Genomic DNA, 11,519 nt, shown 5'->3' with positions numbered 1-11,519 from the left:
TGTGAATTCTGCATTTCAGTCAATGCAACTGAAGACTTGTTCCAAGCTTGAATCAGTTCAGTATGTTTTGAAATTTCAGTTTTTAACTGACATATCAAAGCTTGATTTTCAATCATTTCAGCTTTTTGCTGTGCAATCTCTCTTTTTAGACTCAACAGTTCAACTAACTCATCAGTTTCTGTTTTGTTGTCATTGGGATCAGTTTGCTCAGCTCTAACCTTCTCAAATGATCGAGCAAGTTTGTGATACTCATTTACCATGTCATGCAATGTGGTAATGAGTTTCTTACGAGTGAAATCAGTAGAGCTGAAGTCAAATACTTGTTCACTTGCTGACTCCAGTTCAGCATTATCTGCCATTAAGCACTTGACTTCCTCTTCATCTTCACTTGAACTGATTGGGCTTTCTGGTTCTGACTCGTCACTGTCAGTTTCTGCCTACTTAGATTTTCTTTCTTTAGTTGACCACCTTTGTAGAACCCGTAAATCAGTCTACGTATAAGCCATGCATAATTCTAGTATTTTAAATTAAAATGATTTTATTTCATGAATATTTAAATTCTTTTCCTTAAGTTGATTATTTTATGCAGTAGTTTGATTTTATTATTTCAGTTAATTCAGTGAGGCCGGATTGGAGTTGAAGTTTTGAGATAGAATTTAAGATTCAGAAAACATTTCCAGAATTTATTTTAGCTTGCAAGTAAGTTAATTTAAGTTAAAAGGAGGTTTAGGGATTTATTTAAGAAACTTGAGGTGAGTAGAAAATAAATTCATTTAAGTTCCAAAATTAAGGGGTTAATTCACTAAATTATTTAAAGGATAGGTAAGGCTTTAAAGGGTTATAAATTTACTAAATAAACAACATTTCCCCTCCATTTATAAGTTAGATTTCGGCCACCCCTTGGAGATGCAACATTTCTTTGCCAACTCACCATTTGACCCATTCTTTGTTAAGTTTAGCATGCAAACTTTTTTTAATTATTGGTCAACCTTAATTAATTAATATTAGAGCATATCCTAACCTAGTCTAGATGAGAATATAGGTCACCTCATTCCCCCCAAGAAGACTTGATCAAACAATTTCAAAATTTAAATGAGAGGTAGACTTAGTCTTGCCCTTTGAATTCCTTTATTAGTGGATCTTCCCCTCACTCTCCTAACCATCATTCTCCACCCCTCCATCACCGAAATTCAGAGAGTTTTAGAGGCAAAAATCGTGAGCCACTCAGCCATTAACAAGAGAAATAATCGAGTGAAGAAGCAAGAAAAGAAAGCGCTCCACCTCCTCCACGCCGGATCGTCTCATTCTTTCGTTTTTCTTTAAAACAAAACCAGGCATGCATATATTCTTCCTTGACTCTTCAATCAAGTCCTACTATCATTATTTTTATATTTCATGATCATCATTTCATGCAAAAACCGAAATATATCAAACATTTTTTCAGAAAATAAAGGGTGCAGAATTTCGGCTTTCATGATGCTCTTCACAGTTTCTTTTGTTTTGATGGTTCCAGGTATTGGTTCAATTCCAAGCTCCCAAGGCGACATCTAGACATGTAATAGGATGCATTAGGACCATGTTGGCCCATTCATTTAACCCCATGCACGCTGGAAGTCGAGAAGATGACAGCAACTTCCCATTTGTGTCCATATGAGTTTCGAAAAAAAAATTTCAGGTTGCCGTCAAAGGGAAAAGTTTCTGATCATGGCTGGCCAAAAGGCCTATAGCCATGGTTAGATCACTTCCCTAGCATGTCTAAGACGTGACTAAGTAGGCCTTTTGGTGGCTTGGTCCATGGTGAATCGGTTTTCAAATAAAACAACAAGAACAGCCCCTTCCCCCTTTCGGCTTTCTCTTGGTACAGCATGTGTATTTCGAAAATGGTGGAATGGTGTGGATCTTGGTTGGCCTATGGCCCTTAGCCACGATTTACACCATGTCCCTAGATGTCTAAATCGTATCATGGTCAATCAAATGGCCATTGGAACGATTCGTGACAGCAAAACAAAAGCAATGCATCCTACGTGCAGAATTTGTTCTCGGTTGGAACGTTCGGTTGTTTGCTGGTGTGATGCAAATTGTGGCCGGTCTAGGGCCCTTAGCCATGGTTCAAATCATTCCTTAGGATGTTGGTGAAAGGTTTTGGTCAGTGGTTCAAGCCCCAATGGCCATTAGTCTTGCAAACAACGCAAGAAACCAAAGCAAAGCTGCTGTATTTTTGGACAGCAACTTGCGGTGACGGTTCAGTGGCTCGTTCGAGTTCTCGGTTGGCTTTTAGCCTATGACCTTGGACTGGACAGTGCCTCATCGAGTTAGGAAGGTCATGTTTTTGACCGTTTGTTATTCGGATCATTTTTGAGGTCGTACGAGAATTTACGGTGCGATGTGCCAAATTGACTCTAGAAAGAGCGTTTCATGTTTTGGCCTCCATTCACCTAGATTTCGACCCTCACCATTTTAGGAGCATAACCTCATCATTTTAAGCGTATTTTAATCATGACTATAGGATGTTTCAGTGTTGATTCCGGTTGGTTCGGAGTCATGATTAATTTCTTTCGCTGCCACTTTGAACATCAAACTTTAATTATCTGTTCATTTATGAAGGAGGCGATTTTAATTATTTTAAAAAGAAAATTTTAAATTTTCCCGCAAATTTCCAAGTAAGAATTTTCAGGCCTCTACAGCTGGTATCAGAGCAATGGTTCTGTATTGGGTTGTACTACTACTGATCTCGAAAAGCTCACGAAATCACGTCTTCGGTCTGTAAGTTTTTCATTTACGCATTTCATTTAAAGCATGAATTATTTGACAGCATGTTTTCATGAATTATTTTACGTCCAGATTTTTATTGTTCAGTATTTAAATTTAATTAAATTAAGGAATTATGCATGTTAGTTACGTATGGGTTATGATTGGAACAGTATGCCCCCTAGACGCATTCTCGAGCGCACTAAATGAGGAGCCTCGCCAAGAGGACAGGGAGGAGCAGAGGCAGGAGAGAGACTTACCACCTCCACCACCCCCTCCACCTGACATGAATGCCCAGATGCTAGCTGGGATGATGCAGTTCTTCGCACAGTTTGCAGGGAACAATGCCGTGGAGACCAGGCCGACAGGGCCCGAGGCTGTATATGAGATATTTATGAAGATGCGTCCGAAGAAGTTTTCAGGGACGTCGGACCCCATGATTGCCGAGGGCATGATCAAGTCCCTCGAAGTTATCTTCGAGTTCATGGAGCTTGGGGATTCAGATCGAGTTCGTTGTGCCTCTTATCTGTTCGGAGGAGATGCCCGCTTATGGTGGGAAGGAGCTTTAGTAGCCCTTAACTTGGCTACACTGTCTTGGGTGCGCTTCACGGAGGTGTTTTACTCCAAGTACTTTACGGATGAGGTGCGTTCGCGTTTGACCAGGGAGTTCATGACCCTGAGACAGGGAGATCTGACTGTTACGGAGTTCATCCGTAAGTTTGAGAGGGGCTGTCACTTTGTGCCCTTGATTGCAAACGATGTCAGTGCCAAGCTGAGGCACTTTCTGGATGGTCTACGGCCGATCTTACGCCGCGATGTTAGGGTTGCTGGCCCTACTACCTTTGAGGTTGCTGTTTCTAGGGCTCTGGCTACAGAGCAAGATCTGATTGATATAAAGAGGGATCGCTTGGGAAAGCGACCAGTACAGGTACCACACCGTCCTCTTCCTCCTCAGCAGCATCAGCATCAGCATAAGAGGCCGCATCACGGACCGCCCAGAAACAGAGGAGGACCTCAGCAGCAGCAGGGACGTGCCGTCCCGAGGACGTTTGAGCACCCAGTCTGTCCCAAGTGCTCACGCTGTCATCCTGGAGCATGCATGTATGGCTCAGGAAAATGTTACAAGTGTGGCAACATAGACCCCGTGCTGCAGCAGTGCCCTCGGAAGAATCTCCCTACCCAAGGCAGAGTTTTTGCTCTCCATGCTGCGGAGACGAACCTCGATACCATGCTGATGACAGGTACCTTACAGCTTTAAGTTTATATTTGCATTCCAATGTTTTGGAAATCGGGATTAAGATTTTGAACTTAGTATTGCGATAGGACTGCATGCTCTACTCAGTATTATTTTCGGGATTAAGATAGAAGAACTCTGACATTTGCATGCCTATAAGCTTAGCTCTTGTGATTATTGGTTTCAACTTAGTGTTCCGAACTTTCAGGGAGAATTTTCATAGCTGGCTCAGCTACCAAAGCCCTGATAGATTCAGGGGCCACTCATTCATTTATTTCGGAGGTCTTTGCTAACTTCCTCAAGGTCAAGACTATCGGGCTAGATGTAGCCTATTCAGTAGTATTGCCTTCTGGTGAGGAGATGGCAGCTACCAATGTGATCTGAGACATAGATCTTGAGCTCCATGGAAATCTCGTTTATGCGGATCTGATCGTGTTGCCGATGCCAGAGTTTGACATCATCCTAGGGATGGACTGGCTATTGCGGAACAGAGTTTTGATTGACTTCCAGCGGAGATCTGTTCTTGTCCGACCGCCTGGAATGACCCAATTCTTATTTGAGCCGGACATGCACTTTCCTTTACCGCGCATTATTCCGTATGTCCAGGCTAGGAAGCTCATGCATAGAGGGTGTCGGGCGTTTCTAGCGACCTTTATATCTGTCCCCGAGGCGCCCAGTCAATCAGCTTCAGATGTTCCGATTGTTAGAGACTTCTTAGACGTTTTTCCTGAGGACGTCTCTGGTATGCCACTTGAGAGAGAGGTGGAGTTTTCTATCGAGCTTATGCCAGGTACGGCTCCGATCTCAAAAGCACCGTACCGACTTGCACCGACAAAGATGGCAGAGCTTAAGAAGCAGATTCAGGAACTTCTAGACAAGGAGTTCATTCGCCCTAGTTTCTCACCTTGGGGCGCGCCAGTCTTATTTGTGAAGAAGAAGGATGGCTCTATGAGGCTTTGTATTGACTATCGGGAGTTGAACAGGGTTACAGTGAAGAATAAATACCCACTTCCGATGATTGAGGATCTGTTTGACCAGTTGCAGGGAGCTTCGATTTTCTCTAAGATTGATCTGCGTTCAGGTTATCACCAGTTGAGGGTGAGAGACGCCGATGTTTCGAAGACAGCTTTCAGGACTCGTTATGGCCACTACGAGTTCCTTGTGATGCCGTTCGGTTTGACGAATTCGCCAGCAATCTTCATGGATCTCATGAATCGCGTATTTCAGCCGTACCTCGATCAGTTTGTGATAGTGTTCATAGAGGACATTCTCGTCTACTCCAAGAATCAGGAGGATCACAGCAGGCATCTGACCATAGTGTTGCAGACATTGCAGAAGCACAAATTATTCGCAAAGTTCAGTAAATGCGAATTCTGGTTAGAGAAGGTGGCGTTCTTAGGCCACATTGTTTCTAGCAGTGGCATTGAGGTAGACCCAGCGAAAGTTGCAGCAGTCAGAGATTGGGTTGTGCCGCAGAATGCATCAGAGATCGGCAGTTTTCTTGGCTTAGCAGGATATTATCGGAAGTTCATTAAGGGATTTTCCTCTATTGTCGTTCCACTCACAGCACTGACAAAGAAGAATGTGAAATTTGTTTGGAGCAAGGAGTGTCAGAAGAGCTTCGTTACTTTGAAGCAAGCTCTTATCTCAGCACCAGTTTTGGCCATGCCGTCAGGGCCCGGTGAGTTTGTTCTGTATACCGATGCTTCGAAACTCGGTCTTGGCGCCGTATTGATGCAGCATGGGAGGATGATAGCTTATGCTTCTAGACAGTTGAAAACTCATGAGAAGAACTACCCTACCCATGATTTAGAGTTGGCCGCCGTAGTTTTTGCCTTGAAGATTTGGAGGCACTATCTGTATGGAGAGAAATGTCAGATTTTTACCGACCACAAGAGCCTCAAGTATTTCTTTACGCAGAAGGAGCTGAATATGCGTCAGAGGCGTTGGTTGGAGCTTGTGAAGGAATATAATTTTGATATTAGCTACCACCCGGGTAAAGCTAACGTAGTTGCAGATGCACTGAGCAGAAAGGTCGTAGTGATGGCCCATTTGGCAGTTTCGAGACCTCTTCAGTTTGAGATGCAGAGGTTTGATCTTGAGACTTATCCTCGAGGTAGAGTTCCTTGTCTATCTACCTTGACCATTCAATCTTCCCTTATGGACCGTATTCGCAGTGGTCAGTCATCAGATGAGCAGTTATCAAAGTGAAAGCAGAGGGATGAGGCCAAGGGCAGTGTCTTGTATTCAGTCAGAGATGGTATTGTGAGATACCGAGACAGGATATGGGTTCCTAGCAGTGGTTCTATCCGAGCAGACATTTTATCAGAGGCCCATATGTCGTCGTACTCTATTCATCCAGGGAGTACGAAGACGTACAAAGATCTGCAGCTTTTGTATTGGTGGCCTGGTATGAAAAAGGACATCAGACGGTTTGTATCCGAGTGTCTAACTTGTCAGTTAGTGAAGGCAGAACATCAGAGACCAGCAGGTTTGCTCAAGCCTCTTCCTATTCCCGAGTGGAAGTGGGAGAATATTACCATGGACTTTGTGACCGGATTGCCGAAGTCAGTCAGAGGATCAAATGCTATTTGGGTGATTGTAGATCGTCTTATCAAATCAGCGCACTTCTTGCTTATTAAGACGACTTTCACCATGATTCAGTATGCGGAGTTGTATATCCGAGAGATAGTCCGACTCCATGGCATTCCAGTTTCTATCGTATCTGACAGAGATCCCAAATTTACTTCCTCATTTTGGAAGAGTTTGCAGTCGACTATGGGGACGAAGTTGCTGTTTAGCACAGCTTTCCATCCGCAGACAGATGGGCAGTCAGAGCGGGTTATTCAGATTTTGGAGGATCTTCTCCTTGCTTGCGTCATTGATTTCTCAGGGAGTTGGGAGTTGAACTTGCCATTGGTTGAGTTCACCTATAACAACAGCTATCAGTCGTCTATAGGAATGGCTCCGTATGAAGCTTTGTATGGTCGCAAGTGCAGATCTCCTGTTCATTGGGATGAAGTAGGAGAGAGAGCAGAGTTGGGTCCAGAGATTATTCAGCAGACTGCCGATGTTGTAGTCAAGATCCATGATAGGATGAGGACTGCTCAGAGTCGACAAAAGAGCTATGCAGATCAGAGGAGGAGAGAGTTAGAGTTTGTTGTCGGCGACCATGTCTTTGTGAAGGTGGCACCTATGAAGGGTGTCATGCGATTTGGGAAGAAAAAGAAGCTCAGTCCGAGATTCATTGGACCATTTGAGATCCTTGATAGAGTTAGGACGCTAGCTTATCGTGTTGCTCTTTCGCCGAATCTGGCCGGAGTACACAATGTGTTCCACGTCTCCATGCTGAGGAAGTATATGGCAAATCATTCGCATGTGCTGAATTTTGAGCCGTTGCAGCTCACTCCGAACCTATCTTATGAGGAGAGACCAGTGCAGATCCTAGACAGACAGGAGAAGAAGCTTCGGAACAAGCTGGTTTAGCGAGTGAAAGTCAAATGGCTTAACCATTCTGAGGAGGAAGCTACGTGGGAGTCTGAGCCAGAGATGAGGAGTCGGTACCCCGAGTTATTCGGTGAGTTTTAATTTCGATGACGAAATTTCTTTTAAGGGAGGAAGGATTGTAGAACCCGTAAATCAGTCTACGTATAAGCCATGCATAATTCTAGTATTTTAAATTAAAATGATTTTATTTCATGAATATTTAAATGCTTTTCCTTAAGTTGATTATTTTATGCAGTAGTTTGATTTTTATCATTTCAGTTAATTCAGTGAGGCCGGACTGGAGTTGGAGTTTTGAGATAGATTTAAGATTCAGAAAACATTTTCAGAATTTATTTTAGCTAGCAAGTAAGTTAATTTAAGTTAAAAGGAGGTTTAGGGATTTATTTAAGCAACTTGAGGTGAGTAGAAAATAAATTCATTTAAGTTCCATAATTAAGGGGTTAATTCACTAAATTATTTAAAGGATAGGTAAGGCTTTAAAGGATTATAAATTTACTAAATAAACAACATTTCCCCTCCATTTATAAGTTAGATTTCGGCCACCCCTTGGAGATGCAACATTTCTTTGCCAACTCACCCTTTTACCCATTCTTTGTTAAGTTTAGCATGCAAACTTTTTTTAATTATTGGTCAACCTTAATTAATTAATATTAGAGCATATCCTAACCTAGTCTAGATGAGAATATCAGTCACCTCATTCCCCCCAAGAAGACTTGATCAAACAATTTCAAAATTTAAATGAGAGGTAGACTTAGTCTTGCCCTTTGAATTCCTTTATTAGTGGATCTTCCCCTCACTCTCCTAACCATCATTCTCCACCCCTCCATCACCGAAATTCAGAGAGTTTTAGAGGCAAAAATCGTGAGCCACTCAGCCATTAACAAGAGAAAATAATTGTGGGGACCCGGACGCTAATCATGTTCTTAATCATCATTGGGACTAATTAATCAATTATAAAACAGGGTCTAAATTTTTTTTTTAAAATACGGAACGTAGTGAAATAAAACGTATATACATCTCAGTATAAAAGTACAAGTCCTGTACCACATACATTTATTCAACTAAGGTTTAACAGCTAATATCATGTGTCTAACCCTATCTCTAATCCAAGTCCGGAGCCTCCACTCTAATCACGATCTCTCTTCATCTTCTCAACCCTCCCACCTGTTGTCATGCACACATACAAAACAAGACAACAGCCGGATAACTCCGGTGAGAATAACTCCCAGTATAAACAATGTAAACATGCAATCATATAAAAACATATACAAAAGCATATAACAAATATCATTCACATGCAGCCAATCAACAAACATGGATGATATCAAAACTGTAAATCAACTAGTCGTATCAGACTTGACTCAAACAACGCGTCGTCTCAGACTCGACTCATTCCTAATCTAGGGATCCCAATGTCTGGATATTGATAATTATATCGAATCTCAGTCGATATGAATGAATCAACCCTAAACGGCATCGATATAATTCATATATCCAGTGTCTGGGCGAAACAGCCACAGAATTGACGAATCAGTCAAGGATTAAGCGAATCAGCCAATAACTAGACGAATCAGCCAATAATTAAGCAAATCAGCCAAAGTTTAGACGAATCAGTTGATAACTAGACGAATCAGCCAATAACCAGACGAATCAGCCGGTGACTAGGCGAATCAGCCAATAACTAGCGAATCAGCAGTCAATACATGCATACAGTAACTAGGCGAATCAGCCGATGACTAGCGAATCAGTAGTCAATACATGCAGTGGCTATAAATCAATAGACTACAAACATCAATCTCATCAATTACAAATATCAATGCAATAAACTAAGTATGTGATTTAGGGAAACTCGAGTCAAACCTCACTCGAGTTGTGCAATCCCAACTCAACATTAATTTATACCTTTCTTTCTGATACTCTGACTCTGTCGAAGTCTCGAACTCAAAGCCTGTCAATACTCAATCTGACAATAACAATATCGAGGCTACGGTATCACTACACCACTCAATCAATACCGGATATAATCAGAATTTAATCAAATTCTGTTTCAACAACATAAAGTCATAGTCTCAATATATCCAGTAATATCATCTCAGTCAGATATCAATTCTAACATCTCATAATTGGTAATAATTCAATTCTGATATCAAATCGATTCCAAAACAACTTCGAAAATCGTAACAATTCCATATGGTATTTATTCTTCAGTCCGGTTTCGATTATACGATGTCTAACATGACCAGAACATCATATAAGAATCATATCAGATTCTGACAATACCATAATTTCAAATCATATCAAAACGTAGTAAAACTTACGTCCAGTTGTAGCCTACGTCGATAGGAACTCAATACTGAAGTCGGATTCCAAATCAGACCGACGGATCTCTCACAAAGGGCGTAAGGATTTTTCACTCTTTCTCTGAAGCTTTCTATACGATTCTTTCCTTCGTTTTCTTGAAGAAATCGTGCATATATATATATATACATATATATATATATATATATATATATATCCACGTACATGCAAGAGGACGAGTGGCTCATTCCGCCTATTACACGTCTCGCGCATATGCGCGACATCAACCGGCGCATATGCGCGAGACCTTAAGTCTCGGCGCGTGTCTTCCCAACTGCTGGCGCATATGCGCGACACATTTCCGCGCATATGCGCCCAACTCTCTGGACTCGGCATTCTTGAATACACCTGCTCGCGCATATGCGCGTCATGTATCGCGCATATGCGCGAGACTTACTGTCTCGGCAATCACCCCACATACTTGCCTCGCACATATGCGCGCCCCTTCTCGCGCATATGCGCGAGGTGTTCTGTCCTCGCGAAGGATCTTTCGCTTGTACAGTCTCGCGCATATGCGCAAGGTCCTCTGCCCATGTCGCGCATATGCGCGACTCACTTCGCGCATATGCGCGAGGTCCTCTGCCCATGTCGCGCATATGCGCGCATCTGTGCCGCGCATATGCGCGAGGGCTACTGTTCCTCGCATATTTTCATGCATTATCTTGTCTTTCCCGGTCCGATCCTTTCCGTCTATAATCATATCAATTATCCCCAAATCATTTCAGATTAATAGGATAAAATTCTTGGGCCTTACAATAATCGAGTGAAGAAGCAATAAAAGAAAACGCTCCACCTCCTCCGCGCCGGATCGTCTCATTCTTTCGTTTTTCTTTCAGACGAAACCAAGCATGCATATATTCTTCCTTGACTCTTCAATCAAGTCCAACTATCATTATTTTTATATTTCATGATCATCATTTCATGCAAAAACCGAAATATATCAAACATTTTTTCAGAAAATAAAGGGTGCAGAATTTCGGCTTTCATGATGCTCTTCACAGTTTCTTTTGTTTTGATGGTTCCAGGTATTGGTTCGATTCCAGGCTCCCAAGGCGACATCTAGACATGTAATAGGATGCATTAGGACCATGTTGGCCCATTCATTTAACCCCATGCACGCTGGAAGTCGAGAAGATGACAGCAACTTCCCATTTGTGTCCATATGAGTTTCGAAAAAAAAATTCAGGTTGCTGTCAAAGGGAAAAGTTTCTGATCATGGCTGCCCAAAAGGACAATAGCCATGATTAGATCACTTCCCTAGCATGTCTAAGATGTGACTAAGTCGGCCTTTTGGTGGCTTGGTCCATGGTGAATCGGTTTTCAAATAAAACAACAAGAACAGCCCCTTCCCCCTTTCGGCTTTCTCTTGGTAGAGCATGTGTATTTCGAAAATGGTGGAATGGTGTGGATCTTGGTTGGCCTACGGCCCTTAGCCACGGTTTACACCATGCCCCTAGATGTCTAGATCGTGTCATGGTCAATCAAATGGCCATTGGAACGATTCGTGACAGCAAAACAAAAGCAATGCATCCTACGTGCAGAATTTGCTCTCGGTTGGAACGTTCGGTTGTTTGCTGGTGTGATGCAAATTGTGGCTGGTCTAGGGACCTTAGCCATGGTTCAAATCATTCCTTAGGATGTTGGTAAGAGGTTTTGGTGGGTGGTTCAAGCC

Source organism: Primulina tabacum, chromosome 17 (assembly GCF_025594145.1).
Source record: "Primulina tabacum isolate GXHZ01 chromosome 17, ASM2559414v2, whole genome shotgun sequence".
NCBI classification, from domain to species: Eukaryota; Viridiplantae; Streptophyta; class Magnoliopsida; order Lamiales; family Gesneriaceae; genus Primulina; species Primulina tabacum.
This window is presented reverse-complemented; position numbering follows the sequence as displayed.